This window comes from Erinaceus europaeus, chromosome 11 (genome assembly GCF_950295315.1).
Source record: "Erinaceus europaeus chromosome 11, mEriEur2.1, whole genome shotgun sequence".
In the NCBI taxonomy this organism is placed as follows: Eukaryota; Metazoa; Chordata; class Mammalia; order Eulipotyphla; family Erinaceidae; genus Erinaceus; species Erinaceus europaeus.
In genome coordinates, this window is record NC_080172.1 from 15218876 (window position 1) to 15235665 (window position 16790).

The 16790-nt window shown below is 39.5% G+C and overlaps 1 protein-coding gene and 1 long non-coding RNA gene across 2 annotated transcripts in view; one reads left to right on the forward strand and one right to left on the reverse strand.

Moving 5' to 3' along the window:
* ADGRV1 (adhesion G protein-coupled receptor V1) overlaps positions 1 to 16790 on the forward strand; it is a 561037-nt gene that overhangs the window by 275247 nt on the left and 269000 nt on the right. The window lies entirely within an intron of this gene.
* On the reverse strand, positions 10838 to 16502 carry LOC132541305 (uncharacterized). The gene is made up of 3 exons (XR_009552466.1): positions 16367 to 16502; positions 14176 to 14253; positions 10838 to 11596 (listed from the first exon to the last, which is right to left on the reverse strand). It is a non-coding gene; the product is annotated as an uncharacterized LOC132541305 (long non-coding RNA).

The following is a 16790-nucleotide window of genomic DNA, read 5'->3' on the forward strand; positions in this document are numbered from 1 at the left end:
CATATAATTTGTACTAACTTCAGAATGCTAAGCTATTTTTTATTGAACTCTAAGAAGAATTTTAAAAATAATAGTATTTACTGTTGAATGTAAAACACTAATTCCCCAATAAAGAAATTTTAAAAAGTAATTAATATAGTAAAAAATAATACTGGTGGTTGTTTGATATATAAGATGAAAAATTATGTGGGAATTCATATTAGAATTTTGTTACTTTTATTTTGGTTCTAGGAGTGAAAATGTTCAGTAGTTTTACAGGTTTATTTTTCTGGGTAACGCTTTTGGACAGGGTTTCAAGAAAACCATCCTCAAATATCTTCTTAAAGTACCTTTGAACTCTGAGAGGTTAACAGATATCACCAAAAGGGGGCTTACACTGATTATTAACAGGGTATTTATATTATTGCCTTGATAAACTAACTTATCTACCTGATCTTGCCTTTGCTTCTTGTATATAAGATCTTAGAAAACCTGCCTTCCATAATTAGAGTTTGCTTGGCTGTATTCACCACCCACTCTGGTAATTATTTTGGTAGCAGAATTTGTTCAAGTCTTAATTATAGCACTGTAGAATTACAGACGGCTCTTCTTGCCTTAGCAGACAAATTTGCTCATGTCTAGGGATGTAAAAGAAAGCACCAGGATTTGTATGTTGGGACATTACCTTCTGATTCACACTATACTTAATTAACATTAATTTTGAAGAAAATGCCTTGTTAAACCCATCTTGTTTTTTCAGTGATATTTTTAGAATATATGAAGCAAGGTGTTATGAAAAATCCTATAGTGTAACTTATATACTTGTAACATGTAGTAACTAGAAAATGATTTCAATTGTTTATTGTTGGCAGGGAGAATTGATGTATTATTTATTGAAAATACTCCTTGTCTGCTCTGAGTTATAAAATACTTTTTAAGTTAGACTTAATATTTCTCTTAAAAACTTTCAGGAAATATTTTTTAAAAAGTGTTATATTCTCCAAAGGAGGGAGAGGAAGAAAGAAAGAGTGAGAGGGGGCCTGGGTGGTGGCACATGGGGTTAAACACACGTAGTGTAAGAAGCACAAGGACCCGCGCAAGGATCCTGGTTCAAGCCCCCAGCTGCCCACCAGCAGGGGAGTCTCTGTCTCTCTTCCTCTCAATTTCTCTCTGTTCTATCCAATAAAAAAGAAAAGAAAAAATGGTTGCCACAAGTAGTGGATTCATAGTGACAGCACTGAGTCCCAACAATAACCCTGGAGGGAGGGAGGGAGGGAGGGAGGGAAGGAGGGGGAGAGAGAGAGAGAGAAAGAGAGAAAGAAGAGATAAAGAGATATGAAACTGGCTTCAGGAATGTGAACACACCCATTCAGCTTTTAAAATCATGTTTATATGTCAAGATACAGACTCATCCCAAAAGGAATATTTCAGTTCCAACCATAGATCTTTCAATTAGCATTCTCCTTCAGTACTATGTTGACATCCTTAGAGTTTCCTCTCAAGAAGCCTTGAAAAAATACAAGTTTGGCCTGTGATTCTTTGCCTTGGAGAATGAAACTTCTGAAGCTAATTGATAGTTTTCATTTGTAAATTCTCTGCAGCTAAGCCTGTGATAATTCAGTTTAAAACATTGAGAACTGATCCAGGAATAAGTTTGAGTGCCTTTTCTGGGGAAGGATAGAGTGGAAACTTGATATTCTTCCTTTTGGAGTAGTGTGGGCCAGTGTATAGTCACCAGACAAGAAAATGTGGTTGTGAGCTTCCACTTGTTGAATATATTCATAATGGAATATAGCCACTGTCTCTTATGTAAGTTACATATGAAGGAAGACAGGCAAGAGTCTGAAGATTGTTTCGGGTCGGGCGGTGGCGCAGTGGGTTAAGCGCATGTGGTGCAAAGCGCAAGGACCGGCGTAAGGATCCCGGTTCGAGCCCCCGGCTCCTCTCTGCAGGGGAGTCGCTTCACAGGCAGTGAAGCAGGTCTGCAGGTGTCTGTCTTTCTCTCCCCCTCTCTGTCTTCCCCTCCTCTAGTCATTTCTCTCTGTCCTATCCAACAACGAACAGCATCAACAATGGCAATAATAATAATAACCACAACGAGGCTACAACAACAAGGGCAACAAAAGGGGGAAAAATGGCCTCCAGGAGCGGTGGAATCATGGTGCAGGTACCGAGCCCAGCAATAACCCTGGAGGGAAAAAAAAAAAAAAAGATTGTTATAGTCGTTTTTTTTAAGAGCCATTGACTATAAATAGCCAGCAGATGGCAGTAGAAGATTTTTTTCAGAACTGTAGCAAAGAAAAAGACAAGTTCAGCACTCATCTAGGCAGTATTCTTCTGCAACATTGAGAAAACACACTTGTAATTTCCTACCATTTAAAAAAAATATATTTTAATTTATTTGTTATTGAATATAGAGAGAAAGAAATTGAGAGAGAAGGGGGGATAGAGAGGAAGAGAGCCAGAGAGACATCTGCAGCCCTGCTTCACCACTTGTGAAGCTTCCCCTCCCCCCACAGGTGGGGACCAGGGGCTTGAAGCCAGGGGCCTTTGAGCACTTTAGTGTGTTCACTTAACCAGGTTTGCCACTGCCTAGCCCCCCTACCTTATTTTATTTTTGCTTCTTTTGCTGATAATTGAATTAAATTAGCCTGCAAGATGTCATAAAAACACTTATATTACTGGCTTGGGACATATCCTTTTAGTAACTATCATTTATAGTTGAATTTAGGATACAAACTTATCCATATATATATATATATATATATATATATATATATATATATATATATATATATATACTATATTTATACTAGTATGCTGTGATAAGTTTTAAGAGGGGGTCTGTATATTCAGAAACATTTATTTATCTAAGTCATGTGGCATAGAGTTTTTGGATGTCGTGACACTGGTGCACAGTGGTGGAAAGGACCAAGGTTGGAGGGGAGGGAGTGTCTTGCAGCCCCCTAGCATAGAGAAGTGAGAGGTTGTCCCTATGTGTCAACAGCTCTACTGTAAAAAATAAAGTGGAAAAAAGTGTATTTTCAGTTTTTTTCTCAACAGTATGCATTTTCTCTAGTACTTAGTTTACAATAATAAATTTATATGTCTTACCTATGTAAAAAAAAGTGATTAAATAGCAAGAAAACAGTACCATTCAATTCAAGTACAAAGTGAAAACCAGCCATTGAATTTTCATGGCATTGGTGATATTTCTCAGAAAAACATCTCATTATATTTTTGGAATTTTTATCTTAGAATCACATTGGCAACCCACATGTGTCCTGATAAGACTAGTAAACAAGTAGGACAAAGGACAAGTTTGCAGTTCAGAGTCCTTAGTTCTTGGGGGTTCTGTCAGAAAAGCAACCCTCCACATCTAAAAAAAGAACAGAAATTTCCTCATAGAAAACACAGTGATAAGAAAGAATGAATTTACTCTGATTAGCAAACTTAGCATGGAGGAAATATGTGGGGTTTTTTTTTATCAGTTTTTATAGCTTGAACATATTTTTAGAATGAAGAGCAACTTTGTCTAGAAAAATATGTATGTTTTAAAAGTGATTAAATTTGCCATTAGATTATATGAGAACTTAAAATATTTAAATATAAATGTTAGATACATACTGGATACTCAAGAGCTTAGCTACTTTGACATTCCTCAGCTCATGGGCAACAGAGTGACCTATGCTGTAAGTGGATTTTAAAGGCATGCTCCCCTCAAAAAAAAATGACACATGAGAAGTGGGGAACACTGAAGACGTCATCTCAAATGCCCAATGCACCAGTAAAAATGAATATTTGGGGAGTGGGGGGGCGATGTGGTGCACCCTGTTGAGTGCATACATTACCACACAATGTTGTGGGTTCAATCCCTGCTTCCCATCTACAAGGGGAAACTTCAGGAGTGGTGAAGCAGGTCTTCAGGTGTCTGTCTATAGAAAAAAAAAATGGCCACCAGGAGTGGCAGGTTCATAGTGAAGGCACCAGCCCTACCGATAACTCTAGTGGCAAAGAATAAATTAAAAAATATAATTTTAAAAATGAACCTCTTTCATAAAGACAAGGGGCCGGGTGGTGGCACACCTGGTTAAGTGCATACATTGGAGTGTGTGAGGTCTCAGGTTTAAGCCCCTGGTCTCCATCTGCAGGGGAAAAGCTTCACAACTGGGGAAGCAGAGCTGTGGTTATTTCCCTCTTTCCTTCTCTACCTTCTCTTCCCCTTTCAATTTCTCTCTGTTTCCATCCAGAAACTAACAAACAAATAAATATAAACAACATAGTTTTAAAAAAGTGACCTTCCACACACTTAGCATCCTAAAAGTACTATGACTCTTCCCATCAGACTTATTAACATATCACATGTGTTCATGCTTTGCAATCTCCCATTGCATAATTTCAGTAATCTGCATATGGTAGATCAGGTGGAAGTGGTCAAGTTGAGGGATGGATAATAATCTTGACCATGGACAGGTAGAATTCATTTTGTTTTGTTTCGGTTTCTGTGGAACACCTGACTAGGACACCTATTCATGAGGGACAAAATATTTTTTACCATACCACTAAACAGACCTAGAGTCAAGTTGCTGAATAATTTGAGTTGCTTAATAATTAATGTATATTCACATCTGTGTGCACAAGGCTTTTTACTTATGGTCAACAATGGATCTGTTCATGAAAGAAGGTACAGTTAAATACCTAAGAATTTTTGAACAAAAATAAAAAATAGATTCATATGTAATACCATTACAGTTGAGGTATTCGCAAGCCCCTCCCATCATGGCTATTGCTGGGGCTAGGCACAATGAATCCACTGGTCCTGGCAGCCATTTTTTCCTTTTTTTTTTTTTTAAAGGATAGTACAGAGTAAAATTGAGAGAGTGGGAGGGAGATAAAGAAGGAGAAAAAGAGACACTTGGAACCTACTTCAGCACTTCTGCAGGGGCTTAAACCCAGTTCCTTGTGCATGGTAATATGCGCACTTAGCTGGATGTGCTACTGCCTGGCCGCCTTCACAAGATCTTTAAAGCAAAGAGAGAATGGGGGGGGGGGGGGTCCAGACACTCACAGTGTCATGTACATGGTCCCAGTTGGAGCCCCAGTAATACATGTAGGTACCATGACACCAGAGGACAGCTCCACTGCTCTAGTGTTTCCCCAGTCTATTTGTATCTGAATGAAAAGGCAGTCCTGAGGAGGTGAAATGGTTCATACATGAAATGGTTCATCCCCTCCCTGGCTCTAAAAAGAACAGGGGAGGCCATGGGAAAAGGAAGGATGGGAGAGGAAAGGAGGGGAAGGGAAGGGAGGGGAGGGCCAAGTCAGATTCCATTGCTCCAAGAACCTGGGTCCTTACGCACTGTAATGTCTGTGCTTAAGTTTTGCTCCACCACCCAGCGCCTGGAAGCTTCTTTTTTCTGATGTAAACGTACCCTGTGGCAATGTTGCTTAAGCTGAGGATGGGACCTCATCTGGTAAAGACTCCTTCGAGCAAATGGAATCTGATTTGGCTCTTGAAATATGTATGAGATTTGAAAACTTAGGATGTGGCATATTTTGGCAGAGGTAAATAACAACAAAATAGTAAGGCGTGGAAGTCATAGAGGAACTGGAGAGAGTCACTTACATGTGGCTTGCATAAAGGTAGGTGAGAGCATCTCACCTACCTAGGGCATCTCAGAGTCCTAGACTGAGTTAGCCTTAGAAAGACATGGTCTTGACGTAAAGCGCAAGGAACAGCATAAGGATCCCAGTTCGAGCTCCCGGCTCCCTGCCTGCAGGGGAGTCGCTTCACAGGCGATGAAGTAGGTCTGCAGGTATCTATCTTTCTCTCCTCCTTTCTGACTACCCCATCTCTCTCCATTTCTCTTTGCCCTATCCAACAATGATGACATCAATAATAACTACAACAATAAAAAAACAACAAGGGCAACAAAAGGGAATAAATAAATATATTAAAAAGGAAAGACATGATCTAAAAAGGCAGTGTTAGTGTTTAATGAGGCAATTTGGAATTATATGAAAAATTGACTAAAACAGATGAAAGACCAGAATTAGAGAGGCTGGGTAGGCATCTCTTTAATCATCAGCTGGTTATAAAGTGTTATAGCCAGGACAGTGATGGAAATAGTAAGAAAGAAGAATTAAGAAAAAAAAAAAAACACCCGTTTTGTTTTGTGTAAGGCTTGTAAGTTTGGAGCCTGGCAGTGGTGCACCCAGTTAAGTGCACACCTTACCAGGTGCAAGGACCTAGGTTCAAGCCTCAGGTTCCCACCTGCAGGGAGGAAGTCCTGCAAGTGATAAAGCAGTGCTACATGTTTCTCTCAATCTCTCTCTCTCTCTCTCAATCTCTCTCTCCCCCCTCTCTTTTCCCATCCCTTTCAGTTTCTCTCTGTCATCAAATAAAAACAGGCAAGTAAAAATAACAAATCTTTTAAAAGAGAAGTTTCAGAATTTCATGTTTCTCTTTAAATCAGTGTTGGTAACATCACCGACTTTGTTTTATTTAGTAAACATTTAACACTGAAATTTGCATAAGTTAAGCATAATGTGATAGACAGTAATGTTATTTCTGCATTTCAGATGAGGCGCCAGGAGTCCAAACTACTTGTCTTAAGTAATGTTGTGTCTTCTGAGGGGATCAGTAGTTGAATAGAAGCAGCCTGCTTTAGTAGTTACACTGTGATATGCTGCCACATAAATCAGGAATCCCTATCGTCACAAGACTACACAATTTTATGGTGACTGTGAAACTAGTGACTTAGAAATTAAAGGCTAGAGCTAGGCAGTGGTACACCTGGTTAAGCACACCAGAGTGCACAAGGACCTTGTTTCAAGCTTCTGGTCCCCACCTGCAGGGGGAAATCTTCATGAATGCTGAACAGGGGTTGCAGGCGTCTCCCTGTCTCTTACCCTCTGTCTCTCCCTCTCCTCTCTCAATTTCTCTCTCTCTATTCAATAATAAATACATCAATAAACGATTTTAAAAAGCAAAAGCCACATGATATATTAGATGGAGAAATGGACATGTGTTTGTGTGTATGAGAGGTTTTTAGTTTTCTACAGGTGGCTATTACCTCGTTTTCACAGATTGAATAAAATCAAGACCAAGTTAGTTATCTGTCCAGCCTTTTGTAGGAGGAATGTGGTGACACTGCAAGGATGATTTAATCTCATGTCTGTTTTCACACCATGTATTTAAAATAATGTGCCGTTGGGGAATGTGAGAAGGATCAGTAGAAGCAAATAATTAAAAAGCATAGTTAGAATTTCAGAAGCCAGAAGGAAAGAAGGCTTTGAATGAAAGAAGTGAACATCTGCAGGAGATTAGACCTCAAATTCAGCAAGAACAAGGAAGGTCATTGGAGACCTTGGAGAGAGATGATGAGAATTAGAAAAGTAAATCAGAAGGGAAGATGTGGAAAGAGGTCATTTCTAACCATACCTGTGAGGTACTTGGCAGTAAAAGAAGGGGCTCTGGGGGTACAGAAAGAGGAAGTATTTTTGGTGCCTGTGGCTATGAAACGTTTGCAGAAGGGAAGCTGGGCCTTAGAGCTGCCACCCACCAAGGGGCAGGTCTCTATCTGTCCCATCCACATTACTGATTTTTTTTTTCTTTGAAAGAGGTTTCTGTAGATGAAAGGCTAAAAGGAGTGAGGATATTTCTCTTTGGTTCATGTTTCTATTTCTATTTTTTTTCTTTTTTTTACTGCTTTGAAATGTCTTACACCTAAGGCTATAGACACACCTGCTAGTGTGCCTAGACTGATCTTGTCACATCTAGGAGAGTAGAGCTCCATGCTGGACCCTTTTCACTCTAGTTTCTTGAACTCATATTTCTGAAGATATACTCTTTTCTTGGGGTATTATTTCTTGTGAATTTGCAGTATTCATGAGGTAAATCTGTTACAAGTTAACATCAGCTAATTTTTATGATAGTTCCATGACCAAAGTTATTAATGTCATATTGTTATTAAGTATGTGCTTTGGATTGTTGGATAGTATGCCAGCTCCCCCGGCTTAAACACCAGTATGTCTGTATGAGATTAGTTTGATCCCACTCAAAGCTGCGGTCTATTTACATAAATCACTTTTACATTTACATAAAGCACCACCTTCCCTCCAGGGCATTGGTGGTTCAGTGGTAGAATTCTCACCTGCTCGGCCCCCTCTCCTTGTCACACCCTGATTTTCACCAGTCACTTTTCTCTCCACCCTCTCTATGTCACATCCTGTTCACACCCTACTTGGGAAGTATATATAAAGACAACATTGTTCGTTTTAGTTTTAGTTTAGCTTAGCTTGGCTTAGATTGTGCTGTGTCCTGCATGAATAAAGAGATACTGCCTACAACCCAGCCATGAGTCCCGGGTCGTCTGTCAATGAAGCTCGGCCCAGCATTGGATGGTTAAGATGACGAAGTGAAACTTGAAAATTGATTAGGGTATTGCATTTCATGAAAGAAAAATAGTCTCGTATTTTACTTCTTACTTGAGAGTATACATTTTCTTCATGTAGCAGATTTCCCAGTCATCTGATTTATGTATTTATTTAGAGAAGCTGACATGCGTTTGCTTGGGGACGTCACTGGGCCACTTAGGTACCATAGAGTCTCCTGTGTGGTGCTGGGGTTTGAATTTGGGCAGTGTGCATGGCAAGGCAGGTGCCCTACATAGTGAGTTATTTTTCCTGGCCCCATACAATCCCTGTCTTTTGTTTGAATAAACATTCAGATATGTTTGTCACTAAATTGAAAATAAGCGAGTGCTGAAGATACAGAAATAGTACCATGGTCACACTACTGGGAAATTCAAACTTTCCCAACTACTGAATTAGCAAAACAACAGAAAGAATGAGTAATATTCTGAATGAGGCTACAGTGACATTAACATGTTTGCTACACGGCTTTTGTTACTAGGAAAATTTGTGAGGCAAATCCAGACTTTACCAGTAAATAAAAATCTTTTAAAACCTTCTGTAATATAAACTGTCCTTGACTTTTAAATGACTTCTTTTGATGCCCCTAAGGATCATCAGCATCTGAGAAAAAAAAAAAAGTCTGAATATTTAGTGATAGCTCCAAAGGGCTTTAAGAAACTTATATGGTGTGTTGTCTGGGGCTAAGATTTTCAGTTTTGGAAATTAGAAGGACAAATGGGGTAATATCTCTGGGCTGCACTGACAAAATCATTGGAAAAAAAGAATAGAAGGCTTGCTTTGCAGAGTTGGAAAGGGGCTAAGAGGTCATGCTCACTAGGCAGGAAACACAAGGCCTGGAGAATGAGGAGCCAGAGGAGAGGAAGGACGATTTTTCTGCCACACAGTTCTCTGGAGGTGCTATTTTGGATTCTGCTCTGCTTTGAGTGTTTCTAAATGCCCTCTGTAGAACTGAGTCTCTCGTTTTCTCTTGAGATTTTCTTAAACCAGCTTCAAGGAGGTGACAGTTTTGTCAGCTTCATTCTATTCAAATAACTAACTGACTCTAAAAATTCTGTTCACATTATCTCCATTCAACTGTATTGTCTAAGGAAAAAAAAATTAGCACTTATCTGTAGACACTTTCATTCATGTTGCTTTGTTTATATTTTTCAAATGAGATGTTCCTCTATTCAGAAGTATTTTCCTAGGGTTTGGGTTATTATTACTTTTGTTGAATTGTTTGAACCTCCAGAAGTACATATGCTATTACAGTGGAAATGATTCACATGTGTGTATGTATTTATGTGGTGTGGGCTTGTAAATGCATATTTGATCTGAATTTGAACATTTGTAATGTGAAATTTTGGCATGTATTTCAGAATACAGATTTATTAACTGGAATATCAGCACTGTTAAGGACTACAACAAAATTGATGTGCTTTATTCATACAGTACTTTTAAAAACTTATTTATTTGGTATTTTCTTTCTTTTTTAAATTTTTTAAAATTATCTTTATTTATTTATTGGATAGAGACAGCCAGAATTCGAGACAGAAGGGGGAGATAGAGAGGGAGAGAGACAGAGAGACACCTGCAGCCCCACTTCACCACTTGCAAAGCTTTCCCCCTGCAGATGGGGGCCGGGGGCTTGAACCCTGGCCCTTGTGCATTGTGACATGTGCACTCAACCAGGTGTGCCACCACCCAGCCCCCCACTACTTTCTTTCTTAATAGAGAATGAGGTAGAGAGGAAGAGATACCTGCCATATTAATCCACTGCTTGTGAAGCTTCATTTCAGAAGTAAGGTATCAGAAGTACAAGGGGACCAGGGCTTGAACCCACTGTACTAGGTGTGCCACCACCCAGCCCACCACAGTGCTATCTGTGGTAATCTATTATTACTGCACCTCTATTGCACTTGAAAATTATGAGATGTCAAAGGTTGCATCCCATGCTTCCTGTCCCATGCCAGCCATCTCCCTCAGCAGTCCCTTGTGAACAAATCAGAGCCCCTGGGAACAAATCAGGTGGTATCTTTTGCTTCTACTTTCATGGAGCGGGACAACTTGATATACTTGCAGGCAATTTTTTTTTTTTACCCATTTTGTTGAAAGGTAAGTCACATATCATATGCTTCACTGATCTCTAAAGCACAATGCAATGGCTATTAGTATACAGGCAGGCGGCCCAGTAGCAGTGGATAACTAGCAGGGCTTGTCGAGTTCCATCCCTGTACCAGAGAGGCCCTGTGGTTCCCTGTCTTTCTCCTTCTATCATAAATAAATAAGTAAATAAATATTTTTCCAAAGAAAGTATATATGCAGTTGCATAATAAATGGGATTTATAAATAAATGCTTTTATTATTGATCTATAATTAGTATTTATAACTATAGAAATCATGCTATAGGTGACCATTAAATCTCTTCTTTGCCATCTTCATTATTATTATTATTATTTCTTTATTGGGGGATTAATACCTTACAGTCAACAGTAAATACAGTAGTTTGTACACGCATAACATTTTCCAGTTCTCCACACAACACTACAACAATTCCAGGACCTGAACTCTCTCTACCCACCCCAGAGTCTTTGACTTTGGTGCAATACACCAACTCCAACTCCAGTCCAGGTTCTGCTTAGTGTTTTCCCTTCTGATCTTGTTTTTCAACTTCTGCCTGTGAGTGAGATCATCCCATACTCATCCTTCTGCTTCTGACTTATTTCACTTCACATGATTTCTTCAAGCTCCATCCAAGATGAGCTGAAAATGGTGAAATCACCATTTTTAATATCTGTGTAGTAGTATTCCACTGTGTATATAGACCACAACTTGCTCATCCACTCATCTGTGGTTGGACATCTGGTTTGCTTCCAGGCTTTGGCTATTACAAATATTGCTGTTATCAACATAGGTATACACAGAGATCTTTGGCTGAGTGTGTTGGGTTCCTTAGGATTTATCCCCAGGAGAGGAATTGCAGGGTCATAGGGTAGGTCCACTTCTCACCTTCTGACAGTTCTCCAGACTGCTCTCCACGGGGCATCTCATTTTTATGACTCTTTTCAGTGAATACCATTTCCAAAATTCAGATATATTTGCCAGTACCAGGAAGCTGGATTTCTGAACCTTTGCTGCTTGTTTGGCAAACAGGGCGTCTCCTTTTATTTGCCTCTCCAACTTGCTGATGTTTAAGTTCCTGAGCAAAGATAATATTATGTTTATATCATATATATATGTATTTATATGTCATGCAAAATAATGTGTGCATGCATGCGTGTGTGCATGCATATACATTCTAACAGGTAAATTGAAAAAGAAATAGCTATAAAGGAAAGTCAGGAGTTGGGCGGTAGTGCAGCAGATTAAGCACACATGGTGCAAAGTGCAAGGACCAGGTTTAGGGATCCCGGGTCGAGTACCAGGCTCCCCACCTTCAGGGCTTCGTTTTACAAGCGATGAAGCAGATCTGCAGGTGTCTTTCTCTCCCCCTCTCTGTCTTCCCCTCCTCTCTCCATTTCTCTCTGATCTCTCCAACAATGATGACATCAATAACAACAACAATAAAAAGCAATAAGGGCAACAAAAGGGAAAATAAATAAAAAGGAAAGCCCTCATTCCTATAGGCTTGTTAGTTGTGTGCAGTCTAGATCTGCTTTTCTGGCACAACCTCATTTTAATCCTATCTTTCAAGAACGTATACTCTATGTTCTGCCAGGATGGGAAGGAACGTGGTTTCAGGGATTGTTTGGTTGTAGGGGTAAATGTTATTGCCAAATTGGAACATTTACGTGTCATACATCAACAACCCAGCATATTTCTTGGACAGATTTCATCTGCAGAAGATGAAATACTGAGATAGTAGTAATTATTATCATCTCTCAATAGCACTTGAGGAAAGCTGAGACTTCAGAAAATTAAATTAAGGGCCAGGTGGTAGCTCAGCTCACCAGGTAGATTTTACTATATACACAAAGGCCGGGTTCAAGCCCATAGTGCCACATGAGAGCATCATGTATGGCACTAGGGAAAGGCTCATGAGAAAATGGGTCAGTGCTATGGTATTTCTCATCCATCCTCTCCCTCTCTTTCTCTCTGTCTCTCTCTTCCTGAAATTAAAAGGGATGAAAAGAGGCCACTAGAGTATGGAACCTTCAGTTCTTCCTTATACCTCACTCTGTGTGTCACTTTCAAATGGCTATTCCTTTTGTAATATATCAGTGACCAAAAAAAAAAAAAAAAAAAAAAAAGGCTGCTGGAGGCATTGGAGATGTAGAGGTACAAAGCCAGTAGCACTAAAAATAAACAAACTTATGGGTTGATAAACTAACACATCTCAGTAGTGAGCCTGCTGTGTCAAGCAGATGACCCAAGACTTGCCATACCATATTGGAGGAAGCCTCCATGCTGTGCCTTAGTGTCCTTCTCTCCCTCCCTCCCTACTTCTTTCTTTCTTTCTTTTTAAAGAGGGAGAAAGACACCTGCAGACCTGCTTCACCACTTGTGAAGCTTCTCCCCTGCAGGTGGGGAGCAGGGGCCATTTTTTCCATTTTGTTGTTATTGTTGTTATTGCTGTTGTTGTTTTGATAGGACAGAGAGAAATGGAGCGAGGAGGGGAAGACAGAGAGGGGGAGAGAAAGATAGACACCTGCAGACCTGCCTCTTGAAGTGACCCCTCTTGCAGGCAGGGAGCCAGGGGCTCTAACCTGGATCCTTGAGCTTTGTGCCATGTGTGCTTAATCTGGTATGCCCCCTCTTTCTTTCTTCCTTCATTCCTTCCTCCCATCCTCCCTTCCCTCCCTTTCTCCTTCCCCTTCTCCTTTTCCCTCTTTCATTTTTCCCTCCCTTCCCCTTCTTTCCCATTTTTTCTTTATCCTCTTCTTCCCCTTTCCCCTTCCCTTCCCTTCCCCCTTCCCCCTTCCCCCTTCCCTTCCCTTCCCTTCCCTTCCCTTCCCTTCCCTTCCCCCTTCTCCCTTCTGTTCCCTTTGTTTTCTCCCCCTCCCTCCCTGTCTAAAAAAGTTAGTATAGAGCAATGCAGTCCTAGATATGACCAAACTTTTAAAAGGTTTTATTATTTTACCCAGGTCCCACATCAAGTAAGTCTGTCAATTCCTGAGCGAGCCAACATCTTCCTTGTCATTTCTCTCTGAAGAATAGTTTAGAACCTTCCAGTAGTGTGTTTTCATGGAGTAGAAAAGCATGGTGTAAGTGATTCTGTGCGATTTCTTGTGGGAAAAAGTAGTAAATTTCACAGCAAAGTCAGACCTCTGAACCCAAACTTTGAAAATTTTGCAGAGGCCACATTTAAATTTATCTCCTAGTGTACAACAGAGATTCATTATCCTCATTTTGAAATTATTTAGAATCATGTAATAATGTCCGTCTTTTTGCTAGGACCTGCATACATAAATATAAGGGAAATGTAAGTCAGATCTTCAAGCAATTGATAGTCCACTAAGACTGGATAAACATGCAAATAAATGAATACAATAGAGTGTTGTAGGCATATAATAGGAGTGTGAGCATCATGTAGTAGGAACAAAACAGAATTATTAATTCTATCCAGGCCGAATTAGAAGATCTTCATAGATATGAGAACAGTTAAGCTCTATTGAAAGATGTAGTTCATCAGATTGAATCTACATATAATTAAAATACAGACGTTAGTAAAGGCAGAGGAATGGGCCATGTCTGGGAGGATTAGTAACACACACACACACACACACACACACACACACACACACACACACCCTTTATGTTGGATGATATTTTGTTTACTTGGCAAGGCTTCAGTGATGGTTCAACTGGTTAAGTGTTGGTTGATGGCAAGGGAAGGAAATTTCTTGTGGTCCAGATCTGGAAGTGATGAAGAATCATTTCCAGACCTGAACAGAACTGATACTTGAGCAAATGAAAGGAAACAAAAGTTCTTAACAGGGTTTTATAGGGTAAGGATTTGCATTTTTCAGTTGCATCTTAACTGTTTTTAAAAATCTGTTAATTGAAAAGGACTAGTTCTGTGTTATTAGTTTGCAAGATGTCTCTGGTTTGCAAGATGTCAGCAGGATTTTTGTTTATACATGAATACACCTTAGACAAGAAAGAAGTCTTTATATATTGAGATTAAAAGTTATTACATATATTGAAGAATAATTTCTCAAAACAACTTCTGTGAACTCCTTGCCCAAAATTAGTTTAAGTGAAGACATAAAAAGCTAATCAGGTACATAGTACATATTTTAGTGTTATTTCAAATATAGCCTACTATAATCATATGTTAATAAACTATAAAGACCTAGATTAACATAAATTTGACAGTATTTAAATTTATGTAAAATTGTTAGCATACCACATTTTTAATTTTAAAATTTATTTGTTATTGGATAGATACAAAGTGAATTTGAGGGGGGAGGGAAATAGTGAGGGAGAGACAGAGACACCCTGCAGCCCTGCTTCACCCCTTGTGAAGCTTTTCCCCTGAAGGTGAGGACCAGGGGCCTGAACCCAGGTCCTTGTACACTGTAATGTGTGTGCTTAACCAGGTGTGCCACCACCTGATTCTGCCACTTTTTTTTTTTTTTTTGCTTTACTGGGCTTTTTTTTATTTTTAATCTCTCCTAACCTTTTTATTTTTTTCACAGATGGATACCAAAAATAGAGTGAGATAGGGAAAGATACTACAGCACTGAAGTTTCTTTCTGGACAGGGGGTGGATAGGAACTTGGCTCAGGCACAGGACAAAAACAGACACACTCTCCAGGTGAACTATCTTGCTGACTGACTCCCTTTTCTCATATGCCGTTTATGTAAATCCTAAAGACAGAACTCATTAAAAACCTACAATAAAACTGTGATAATTTTATCTATATGGCTGTGAGAAATGTCCTGTGTATGTTTTCCATATTACCCTTTTGTGAAGATATTATTGAATTCATAATCTTGAGAGCAAGCCAGAAATCAGAGCACAGAGAAATAGAGTGAAAATACCACAGGAAAAATATTTGTGTTATTTAAAATCCAGCATGTGTAACTCATTTACAAGTTATTAATAGGTTGGAGAACAACAATATAAGCAACTTTTCCTAAATAGAAGCAAGTCTGAGAGAATAGACTTCCATCAGAAGTGGCTGCTGCCAGGGAGAGGGGAAGCTGAATGCAAACAGTTTTGTGAGAAACTAGCAAAGAGGAAGCAATTCAGCTCCACAATCAGCCGCTGATATTTGATTTACTCCTTGGAGTTTACAAGTGGATGCCAAATTACGTATAATGCGTACTGCCTAATCCTTGGAGACCTCTCTTTCAGCTGATGTCTGCGTCAGTGGTGACCATGAGAGAGGAAGCAACTTGAAGAAGAGATTGTTTACCACTTTGGCTTCATAGGAGATTAGAATGCTGGAATGCTGTTTTGTATAAATTCACAAGACCGTTATTCCCAGAAATTACTGAAGAGCTGGTTTGAAATATTAAGTCTGACATAATTTCAAATCATAACACTTACCACTTTTTTTTTTGGGGGGGGAGAATACAAATATACTTAAAAAGTCAATTTTTTTCTTTTCCTTTAAATTTTATTGGGATGTCGATGGTTTTACAGCACAGCTGTTGGCATGTGGGTACACTTGCTCATCTCCCCATGACAGCTGTCTCCAGAGCACTCCAGTTCATGTTCATCATCCTGAACCAGGAGCTGAAAGGCCTTTTGCCCACCTCTCTTCTCTTACCCCAGAGTCCTTTGCTTTAGTGCAGTAAACCAAAGCAGATTAGTTAAAAGTTTATTATTATTATTTTAATTTGTATTTTATTGCCAACAGTATTACTGCTGGGGCAAAATGCTGGCACTATGAATTGAATCCATTGCTCCTGTCTGCCATGCCTCTTCCCCCTTTTTTTTTTCTCATTCTTTCTGTTATACTTGATTGGACAGAGAGAAATTGAGAGGAGAAGTGGAGATTGGGAGAAAGATAGATACCTGCGAACCTTCTTCACCGCTTGTGAAGCGACCCCTCCTTGCAGGTAGGGATCCAGGGGCTGGAACCGGAATCCTTATGTCCATCCTTGAGCTTCATACCATGTGTGCTTAACCCACTGAACTACCCTCTGACCCCCTTCCAGGGATATTTATACAGCTATGAACTAGAGAAAATAAAAGAAGAGTAGATTCAGATATATCATGTCATATAGATACCACATATTCTTTATGGTTACACACACACACACACACACACACAATTAATTTTAATATCCGGATGTATTGGATAGAAACAGCCAGAAATTGAGAGGGTAGAGGAGGATAGAGAACGACAGAGAAAGAGAAATACCTGTAGCACTGCTTCACCACTGGCAAAGCTTTCCCCTTGCAGGTGGGGACCAGGAGCTCAGACTTGGGTCCTTGA